General features: G+C 45.4%; 1 pseudogene across 1 annotated transcript; it reads right to left on the bottom strand.

The window, feature by feature from the left end:
• Nucleotides 1–7,647: 7,647 nt before the first annotated feature.
• LOC311345249 lies at nt 7,648–8,979 on the bottom strand (annotated as a pseudogene). The gene is made up of 2 exons: nt 8,911–8,979; nt 7,648–8,490 (listed from the first exon to the last, which is right to left on the bottom strand). The product of its transcript is annotated as an uncharacterized misc_RNA (transcript).
• Between the last annotated feature and the right edge of the window lie 2,850 nt (nt 8,980–11,829).

Raw genomic sequence — 11,829 nt, 5'->3', positions numbered from 1 at the left:
AGCGCATACAGAGTTAAAAAAAAGCAGTTTTCTGGCTGTCAGACTGTAACCATGTAAATAGTGGTGGTGGTGAGTGTGTGTGTGTGTGTGGGGGGGGGGAGGGTGCATAGTCCATAGTCCATTAAGGATCCTTACAGCCTGTGGAAGGAAGCTGTTCAGCATCCCGGCTAGATCTGCAGTGGATGCTTCTGTGACTGCTCCATGATGGCAGGAGGGAGAACAGGCTGTGAGAGGGTGGTGAGGGTCTTTAATGATGGCAGTAGCTCTGCGGGTGCAGCGTTGCTGGTAGGCCACCATCAGGATAGGGAGAAGGGCACCAGTAATCCTGCTGGTCATCTTCCCCCATCTCTTTGGTTATCTCCACGTTGAGTGCAAGGTTGTGGACCTGCAACATCTTGTGAGCTGCTCCACCTCCGTCCTGTATGCAGACTCGTCGTTGTCACTGACAAGACCCACCACTATTGTGTTGTCTGCAAACTTGATGACATGGTTGGTGCTGAATCTGGCAGTGCAGTTGTGGGCGAGCAGGCTGAATAACAGGGGGCTTCAGACGTCAGCCTTGGGGTGAGCCTGAAAACAAAGACACAACACCATTGTATATAATAATACTAAAAACATTTCATTGGATTCAACAAAATAATTTCTGGATGAGTAATTAAGTAAAATGGATCAATGATAAGTGGAAGTTGGGATACAATGTGAAACTTATTATTGTCCAAAAAAGGATTGGAAAAATAAATCATAAGACTTCATGTTCAATTATGATGAAATAAAACAAAATAAAATATACATAATTCTTACTTACATTGGAAACTTTAAGTTGGTGCAGATGCCTCTAATGGTTCCCTCTCCCTTTTCTTTCATTATTCTCAGCAGTCTTTCCACTGCCAGGAACAAGGAGTTCCACCTTGTAGCATTTGGGCGCAGCAGCTGGAGGGAGCAAGCATCTTCAACAGTTTCTGCTGCAAGGGTGGATCTTCCACATTTGTTCCAAAGTGCATTACACTTGCCAAATGTTGAACGGTTCACTTTCTTGTACGCCTCATTGGATGTTGCTTTCATGGCATCAACTGTAGCTATTAGGTTGAGTAGGTGACAAGCACAGCGCTGGTGCTGTGGGAGCTGGAACTCTAAACCATCTTCATTCAGGAGCACTGACACATCAACAAACTCCACTTCTTTATCCCCCTCTTGATCCTCTCCTGGTTGAGATGCATTACCAGGATCACCATCACTTCCGACTGCATTGTTGTTCTCATCTTCACCAAAAACTTGGAAAGCTTTTATGAAGTTGGAGCCGTTGTCGGTTGTTGTTCGCACAATCTTCCCCCGAATTTCAAACTCGGAGTGGATGTCATTCAGGGCACTTGCCAACACATCAAATGTGTGCGAGCCTCTCAGTTGTTTACAGGCTAGGGCTGCTGAGCATCTTTTGAGACTGTTGGGGTCAATCCTATGGCCAGTAACGCCAATGAAGCTCCGCCTTCTGGCAGACCAGCAGTCAGTAGTGGTGGCGATATGGTCGACTCCCCTCATGGCCTCAGTCACCGCCTTCTTCATTCCCAAGGAGGATCATCAATCATGGAGCACAGGGTCGGCCGTGATATAATTTTTGCATTAGGCTGCAGTTCCTTCACAAAATCTCGAAATGGTTGTTGTTCAACAACATGGAATGGCTGGAGCCCTTGGACCATACTTCAGGATAGCTTTGTCAATGGACCTCTGAGACACAGTCTTGGTGTTCACCAGTGTGGTCTGCCTAATGGTAGAGGTGGTGGGAAGAGTCTCAGGAGCCCTTTTTCTCTTTCTTGATGTCAGCTCTTCATATTTTTTGAGGTGGCTTACATGCTTTCTCTGAAACAGTGAGAGAAAGACATTTTATAAGCAAAACAACTTAAGCTACAGGGTTTAAAAGTTACTCAACAATAACAACAGGTTATTGCTCCAATGTCCCCGAGCTATTAAAAGTAATATTAATATACTATATATTAAATGATAAAAAAATATTAAAACATAACTATGATATACATTTATGTATATATCTACAAAAATGAAAAGGCTCCTTTCTTTTATAAAGTGCACAAAATTTGGATTTCAGTTGTTTAAAAGTGTAAAGTAAATAAAGTAACACACACACACAACCAGCTAACGCTTACGTTAGTAAATAAACTTTTCATGCTTGTAAAGCTGGATAACGAATAAATTAAAACACCAAACGAGAAACAGGAGATACTAGATAGTCCTCGGTAAAGTGCTGTACGTAGCTACGGAGACCCCTGTAGCTCTCCGTGCAACTAACACACTATTTATCTTATGCATTGTAAATTGCTCCCACACTTTGGAAGATTTCGGTCGAACCGTTTTCTCCGCCTCCGCCATGTTTCATGTCCAAAATACAAGCAGTGGTCGCTCACACTATAGCGCGCGGAAGGCTCGCTGTGGGCGTGCATGAGGCATGGACCTGTTGGAGTCGGCTTCTGTAAACAGTTCTGCGCCTACGAGTGAATAATAATCACTCAACGAATCGATGACTAAATTTGTTGCCAACGCTTTTAGTAATCGATTTTCATTGATTTTATCGATTCATTGTTGCAGCCCTAATTTCAGTATTATGGACATGTCTTCAAGAGTTTTGTGTTGAATTAATTCGGAGGGGAAATCATTGGTGTTGTTAAATATCTGCACATTGGCTAATCCGAAAAGTTAACTAGCACATGTTAGCTTGGCCGTCACGTTAGCCAGATATCTGAACAGGCTTATGATAACTAATTCATGTTAAATAACGTTGACATTATGGCTTCATTGAATGAAAATTAATTGAACCTACCTCGATGTGCTTCTTCAGGTTGGACGGGGAGTTTTTGAATGCCAATATTTCATTGACTTTCGGTAGGCATAACAGGCACTTCATCCGGTAGGAAGAATCTTTCACTCCAATGTACCAAAATATTTCTTGCAAATACGGCCACGGGTGTTTAACGTTATCTTCGTCACCACCACGGAGTTCACCAAGTTCGCCACTGTCGTCGAGATGCTCGTCATCTGCTACCGGAGTGGTAACGTGAGCAGCAGAGCCTGCAGCAGGTGCTTCCATGATGCCATCAATAATGTGACATGCCCGGACAAGTGACTTCTTCTTCTTCGCGCTTGGCGGTTGCCATGACAACAAACGGACATTACGTCACCAACTCAAACTTCTTCTGATTTTAATTTGTAGTAACGAGTAACGAAGATGGTTAGGAGAAATGTATCGGAGTAAAAGTACACATTTTATTTAGGAAATGTAGTGGAGTAAAAGTGAAAATTGTCAGAAATATAAATAACGAAGTAAAGTACAGATATGTGAAAATTGTACTTAAGTACAGTAACAAAGTATTTGTACTTCGTTACATTACAACACTGTCCAGGACCCAGTTGCAGGTACCATTGTCCACCTCCAGCAGTCTCAGCTTCTCCACCAGCTGTTGTGGAATGATTGTATTGAATGCTGAGCTGAAATCGATTAAGAGGATTCTGGCGTTGGTGTCTTTCCTTTCTAGGTGTGAAAACATGGCATTTAATTGTTGATAACTAATGAGCTAAACAATTTAGGATGTGTCTTTGGACCTGTTTTGATGAAAGAATATTTAGGGGGGAGGAAAATGGTAATGTCCGAGCCCTTTTATTATGCTTGGAATTGTCAAACTTCTGTGAGACATTTCACTAATGACCTTGCTGTGTAGTCTGACAGCAGTAAGAAAGGCTATTTGTAACTTGAGAGCTTGGGTTTCAATACACCTTTGATACACCAGGATGTAACTAAGTGGCTATGTTCTGGATGTAGCCATTCCAGTGTGAGTGGATTGATCAGAGCTGTAACTGTTTAAGTTTTAAGCACACAACAGAATGGCTGAACCTCTTTTTCTTCTTCTTTTTCTTTCTTTTTAATTCCAGGTCCTTGTGGAGTGGCAACCATGTGGGACCTGGTAAGTTCTTTCCAATAGTTTCTTAATAGGAATGTCTTAGGATGTCAATTATTACAATTGGTGGTGGAATAATGTAGTTGGGGCTGAGAAGGTTCCTACTGTATTGTTTTATTGGTGCCTTCAAATAGAACTTGTCCACTTGTAGGTTTGGAGAGCTCTGAACTTTTAAAAAAAGTATACCAGTCACAATAGATTGTTGTAAAAACATGATAACCAAGATCCCATTCTAAGGAAGCATTATTCTTCACCACTTTCATAGCAATCGCTATTATTCCTTTACAAAATGGTTCTCTTACAGAATGCTAATAATTTAAGCTGCCTCAAGCAAGCCCATTTAAGGGTAAATAATATGACACATTTGGATCCCAAAATACATAAACAGGTTAACCAAGTGAATGGTCTCGTCTCTGTTGCCTCTAGTACACTATTTGCGCTTTTCCACTGCACATGTAGCTCTACTCGACTGAACTCGACTTAGCTCAACTTGGTTTTGGTAGCAGCACGGGTCCTTTTCCACTGCAAATAGTACCTCCTGAGCTGGGTTGTCATACAAAGAGGCAGAAAGCCGACTCCGGAGCCAAGTAGCAAAGCAGAAATTACGAGCAGTTGTTGTACTATTAACTGAACCAAACGCCAAAAATACGGATGGAAAATGTTTAAGAAATACCCCCCTTGTATCTGTTTGCTAAAAGAAGTAAAATAATATTGCGACGGGCCATTAAAAGGGAGGATTGGTGTCCCGATGTGTGACTCTGCCACTCAGTCAGCTGTAGGGATGCGTCACGTACATCCCTATGCACGTAAACGCGGGCATCATAAAGTTGACTGTTATGTGCTTGTTTCAGGATACGTGTTTGCAAATGCAAGCCGTGTCTCAGCCTGAATATTTTATTGAGGTAATCAGTGCAGTTCGAGGCTTGTAATGTAATCGCTCACTATCATTTATGTCCCAGCTGGCTACATTAGGCTATATAGCTGCTAGCTGCCCTACATGTCTCCTCTCGTGTCGTGTACCGTATGTTTAAAGTAACATCCCCAACAACCAACACAACTGAAAGAGAGCCAGAGAAGGCTGCACGCGGCGAGACAAAATACACTTGAAAAGTCCCGGAGAGTTTGGGAGAATATACAACTGAATGAAGCCGGTAGTCTCTGGCCAATCAGTGGCCAGCAGTCTGCCGACGTCACCTTTTAGCATCGGCTCAGCTCGCTTGGAACCTAGAGCAAGGCTATATCAAAACAGCAGCCGCTACCTTTGAGTGATAATCCAGCTGCTTAATGATGGCAGATGACAGTCTTATTTCAAACTAATAAGATGTTTTCATTTGAGTAGTTTTCCTCTTTACAAAACATACAGGCTATTGTTTTATACAGAGGAAAACATAAATTACAGGATAAGGAGAACAACTAAATGGCAAAAATCAAGAATCTAATTGTATGGCAATTTCATGATGAATCCCACTTGTAAATACTGCTATACTATGATGAATTGTTTGCTTAAAAATATATATAATTTCTCTCCTCTGTTCAACAGCAAGAAAACATGGAGTCCCACCTGGGAGCCACGGTCAGTCCTGGGACTGCTGTAGCCGTTTATGAATCATTGCCAGTTTTCATTTAAATAAATCACAATAAATCACAAAACAAATAATAAATTGAATCTTTTTTCATCCTAGCATTCCAGATATCTTTACTCATAAACCCAAAAGTATTGCTGAAGATTGATTGTATTCCACCTCAACCTTATTTTCCCAGAAGGTTTGCAAGTGTAGGCCTATAACCTTTAGCGTCTGTCAATATCATAACATACAGTTGATATACCAATATGTTAAGAAATACAGTGTAATAGAAAGCATAAACGTGATCCATTTGAAGGTTCCTTCACCCCGATCTACCTGATCCCCATGGATCTTTCCTTAAATCCACTGTACATGAAGGATGTTATCACATTGCATCTTAATAAATGAACGACCCATCTGGGTCTTTATTCCTTGGTCACTGAAGTCAGCAGACATTTTATTGTCAAAACAAAGTTCATTGATGTCCCCTCACAACTGGGGTGTCATTACCTTGGCGACACTCGTGGAGGCGCTGTTTAGTCTGGTGCCAGGCTATGACCATAACGTATGAGTAAGTTTAATAGTGGCGAAGTCACGCCCCTTCCGGTAGAGCCCATGGGACCTCTGAAATCGAAAAATATGAATGGGCTTCAATGGAGAGAAAGTAATTATTTTCTGGTCCCAGTCTTTATATGCCTTGGAGTCGTTCGTAGAAGAGTACTCTGGGAACGTTTTTCTCTAGCGACTGGGTTGACACAGACCACATTATACCCTAGGGAACACTAGTAGTGGACACTAGGAGACTAGGCTAGGAACTACTAGTAGTGGACACAGGAGTAGACTCCAGTAGATTCCCGACAACCAGTAACCCAGACGACATATGAGTTATTGAATAGCAGAGTTATTCTTGAAGTTCGGGCCAACATAACAATAATGCATCATGCAAGTGATGAGGCTTCACTTCAGGGCAGGATATTACTATTAGAGCCGAAACATTCTTTCAAATGCAGGACACGAAAGGCACTATTTGATTACACTGCTGCAAGCTGTCCAGTTTTAAATCTGGCGCTATGCAATCCACATTTAATCAAAGGCCAAAGCGTGTTTTATCATATTTCTGTGGCTGACATTTTACACCCCATAAATACATTGAAAAACTGTGCTTTTATGAATGAATGTAAACTAGGAGATATGTGGTTGTTCTGGAACAAATAATGGGAACAAACATGCAGTACCAAATAAAAGATTGCCCCACTGTAACCTTTATGACTCAGACATCTGGCCTTAAACACCCAAGTTGTCTGTTACTTTCCATTAGATCCATTAGATCCGTTCCATTCGGTGTAAGAGACAAGAGTACTACACAATAATAAACTATAATAAAAAAGCTGAAATGCAAACACACAAACACACACAATTATTATATACTATTATCTCAGCTCAAATTTACAATGACACCATTTGTTTTGCTCAGTAACAACAAGCACCCATCTTAAATAGGTAATTAGCAGTCACAAAAAACGACCATTAGGACCTTGAAGCCGGTTCCACTCTCAACTGGGTTCCACTCAGAAGCCACTTTAAACATCAAAGAGTCCACGCCACTGCAACATCACCATCATCATCATCATCATCATCCCATTCACGCACATTCAATGTTCCTCTGAAGTGTAGTTGGGGCTGCTCCCTTCTACAAAGGGAATGTGTGAGTGAAAATGGTCCTATAAGTGACACCGCCGTCCAACCTTTTCCACACCCATAAAGCTTTGGTGAGCTTGAACTCACAAAGATGAATCCCCATCAGCATGTTAGCCGCTGGTGGGTGCACTGTTTGTCGCAGAACCATTCCATTATTCTCTTTGAGTAAGTAAACATTTTTTGTTAGATACTGTGCCCAGCAGCACGGGAATGACGAGACGGGAGCCCAGGTTAAGCAGTCAATCAACTCCCACGCCCCATACACCGCTCGGCTAAGGGAGTTGCCTTTATTTGCACACACACTGACACACAGAAACACGGCACACCTGACCAACACGAACAACACTCACGGTTCCAGGATCCCTTGCGGCACCTGGAACACGGCGACCACGCCCACGGTCGCCACACAGCCCCCACCGTAGGGGTCAGACGTCCCGACGACCCCAACTCCCAACCCGAGAGGCCCTCCTCTGCCGAACCCCAGAGTCAGCAGTAGCCCTGGGGGTGTGGTCGGGGACCACCTCCATCGGGGGCCCCCACCAGGTTCTGCTCTAGGGGGTCACTGGAGCGCCATTCAGGGACCCCATCCCCCGCCGCCCTCCGACGTCTGGCCTGTTGACGGCGGCTGGGACGAGGGTGGATGGCACGCTGCCCCGTCCACCCGTAGTCCTCGATCAGTCCCAGCTGCCGACACTGTTGCGGCTTGAGGTCAGCCCTGTCGTGCAGCCACAGCGCCTCAGCCGTCTCCCGACCCTCCTCACCGTCGGTACGCCGGACGTGTGGTCGAGATGCAGCGGACGGCTGCTGCCTGGAGAACTCCACCTCAGCCCGCTCTGCCTCGTCCAGAGCCGCATCGAGGGTCTGGGGCCTGGTGAGGCAGACATGCTGCAGCAGACGCTCCGGCACCAGTCCCTGCAGGAAGGCCTCGAGCGCCAGGTCCTCCCGGAGAGCCGCTGGGTATTCCGGGTAGCCGCGTCGGGTCAACAGCTAGCGTAGACCCCCAGACTCTCCTCCTCCTGGCGGCGGCGAGTAGTCAGCCACGCCCTGTTCTGGTCGCTGAAGACCGGCTCGCCGAACCGCCTCTCCAGTGCCCTGTTCAGGGCCTGAAGGTATCGCTGGTCGGCTTGGTCCAGGTCGAGAAGCACCTGTGCTGCCGTCCCCTCCAACGCAAGGGCGAGGTGGACGACCGCCTCTCTGGCCCCCCAGCAGTAGTGCCACTCTACCAGCCTGAACTGGGCCGCTGTATGTACGCAGCTGTATGGCTCCAGCTACGTTTCCCTGGAGAACTTGGGCAGCTTCACCGCTGCCCTTTCCACCAGGGGGCAGTAGGCAGCTGCCAGTTCTCCGTCCGTGGCCACTGGGGGGCGCTGCGCTCCCATAGCGCAGGGTGCGTGCTCCCTGGGCTCGACCGTCAATCCCAATCTCCGCATGCGCTCGCCCATCCCACTTCTGACACCAATGTGGCGAGCAGCACGGGAAGGACGAGACGGGACGGGAGCCCAGGTTAAGCAGTCAATCAACTCCCACGCCCCATACACCGCTCGGCTATGGGAGTTACCTTTACTTGCACACACACTGACACAGAAACACGGCACACCTGACCAACACGAACAACACTCTCACTCACGGTGTCGGACTAAATAACTAAAGTGTCCTAAACACAATTGTCCCAGGATCCCTTGCGGCACCTGGAACACGGCGACCACGCCCACGGTCGCCACAATACTTTTATGAACAACGTCAACAAGTGTTGACATTGTTGAGAAAGATACCCCTTTTCCACACAATTTGCATCAACCTACATCCACATAAGCCATATACTATACTGGCTAAAATGGTTTGAGTATGCGATTTTGGCCGAGGATTGTTCCTCACTGAACTCGCTCTACTTTCAGAACTACGAGTGGGACAGACCAAAAGGGGGCGTTCCGCAGGTGTATCATAAAAATGGATAGCAGCATAAGTGGATAACTAGAATTGGTATGTATTTTGGTTTCGGTGTGTGTGTGTGTGTGTGTGTGTATTTATGTGTCCCTCCAGCTTACAAAAACTCTAAACATGGTTTATGAACTAATGTGATAGTAGCTGCATTGAAACACATTATTTAAACTATAATTGAGTGTGGTCGTGAGGGGGTATCCTGAGTCAACATCATTACATTTGGTTTTATAGGGACTCTCTACGGCAGTTCTAGATGTATTGAAACATTTTGATAAACATCACTGGTACTAGTGGAAGTGTTGACTGACAACTTTCCAATCCCACACTGCAGTGCTGCTCCATCAAGGGGAGAGATGACAGAGAAAGGTGTGGGATGAAAAGTAAGGAACACTCGCAGCACCAACTGACAAATGTAAAGATATGCTGTTGTGCTGGCGTGTATTAACGGTTTATATAACATATGTGATTTCCTGTTGGAAGAAGAGCAAAATCAGAGAGAAGGAGACAGGGGGAAGAGACAGAAAGACAAGCGAACAGATGTGTGGTGTGAGCTCTGGTACTTGGCAGGTACTTTAGCAAAGCGCTACCATCCTCTGCTACTCTCTGGGAACACCTTTTAATCACACTTGCTGTGTTGTTGCTCTACTGCTACAATCTGTCATTAAAGGTGATATTAATTTGTTATATTTGCATAAACATGTATCAGAGAGGCACAGAGTTAATTTCCCTAATTGAGGCAATGCATCAGAGCTAATGACATTTACCTGTTGTAAAGTATTTGTGTAGAATGCTTTAAATTGTTTTAAATTATATTCCATCCAAACAGGAGGTAGACAAAACAATGTTTACCAACAGTTTATTATATTTTCACTCATTTATTTTTATAAGGTTATAAGGTCACTAACGCACATTAATTTCATTTATTTGTGCATGTGCATATTTGTGACCATCTAAACGTTTTTACACTGCCAAATATGCCCGTCTATACCGGCTTTATTTCGCACCCCATTTTTACCCTCTCAAACCCTACACGTATTGGGGGTTTCATTTTCATGTAAATGCAATTAGACGGCTTTGCGGTTCTAGGGACGGGACTTGGGTATAGGTGTTGCTGCGTTATCAACATGAGAATATCTAACTGGAGAGATTGTGAAATCCGCGACCATCATGGGAGATAAGGTGATGCAGTCGCATTTAACTGGGTGTTATCTACGAGAAAGATGCATGCAGAGGAACTTTCCTCACAAGGCTTTCATCAAGATAAAAAACATGTGGTCAGCAAATTAAAGCATATGTTGGTGTTTTTGTTCTTGTAAATTGTAGCCTACACTGAGATGTTTTCTACTCATTCGTGCATGCGAGTGGCTTGAATAAAAATAAAAATAAACATTCAGAGTATTCAAATTATTCTAAAGAGGTCTACTCTCTGTGCGTATCCCCGCCTACTCTAATGAACCAAGAATGCTGGCTCCTTGACGAAGGCGGATTTTACCCCCTCGGTTTTACACAGGCAAGACAGTGAAATTGCAGGGTGTGAAAAGTGTAAAAATCCATTTATGTGTTGAATACATGTTGTACATGTATTCTTGTACTTTGACTAGTGATATTTGCCTAGGCACTGGGAAATCTTACATATATGAGAGCATATTACAGTCATCCTCATCCGCTTATCCAGGATCGGGTCGCGGGGGCAGCAGCTCAAGCTCCCAGGCCACATTGACCAGCTCTGACGGGGGGATCCTGAGGCGTTCCCAGGCGAGCGTTCTCCACCTAGTCCTGGGTTCTCCAGAATCTCTCCACCTAGTCCTGGGTCTTCCCCGAGGTCTCCTCCCCACTGGTTGTGCCTGGAACACCTCCCTAGGGAGGTGCCCAGTGGGCATCCTTACCAGATGCTCAAACCACCTCAACTGCCTCCTTTCGGAGGAGCAGCAGCTCTAATCCGAGTTCCTCATGGATGGCTGAGCATCTCACCCTATCCCTAAGGGAAACGCCAGCCACCCTCCTGAGAAAACCCATCTCGACCCGCTTGTACCCGCAATCTCGTCCTTTCGGTCATCACCTCATGACCATAGGTGAGGATAGGAACGAAGATCGACCGTTTCGTCACAACGGTGTGGTAAAGCGAACGCAATACCACCCCTGCTGCTCCGATTCTCCGGCCATCTCACGCTCCATCGTACCCTCACTCGCGAACAAGACCCAGAGGTACTTGAACTCAGATTTAGTGGTGCTGATCCTCATCCCAGCTGTTTCACACTCGGCTGCTAGCCGATCCAGTGAGTGCTGAAGGTCACAGGCCGATGATGCCATCAGGACCACATCATCTGCAAAAAGCAGTGATGAGATCTTAAGACCACCGAACTCTAACCCATCCCCACCAAGACTATGCCTCGATATCCTGTCCATGAATATCACATACAGGATTGGTGACAAAGCTCAGCCCTGGCGGTGGTCAACACCCTTCAGGGAACGAGACTGACTTGCTGCCGAGAACGCGGACACAGCTCTCACTTTTGGAGTACAGAGATTGGTTGGCTCTGAGGAGTGACCCCCTCACCCCATACTCCCGCAGCACCTCCCACAGTTTCTCCGGGGGGGACCCGGTCATACGCCTCCAGATCCACAAAACACATGTAGACCAGATGGGCATACTCCCAGGCACCCTC

The sequence above is a fragment of the Micromesistius poutassou genome, assembly GCF_964030765.1.
Source record: "Micromesistius poutassou genome assembly, chromosome: 6".
NCBI lineage: Eukaryota > Metazoa > Chordata > Actinopteri > Gadiformes > Gadidae > Micromesistius > Micromesistius poutassou.
Note: the sequence above shows the minus strand (reverse complement) of the source record. Positions and strands in the feature narration are given on the sequence as shown.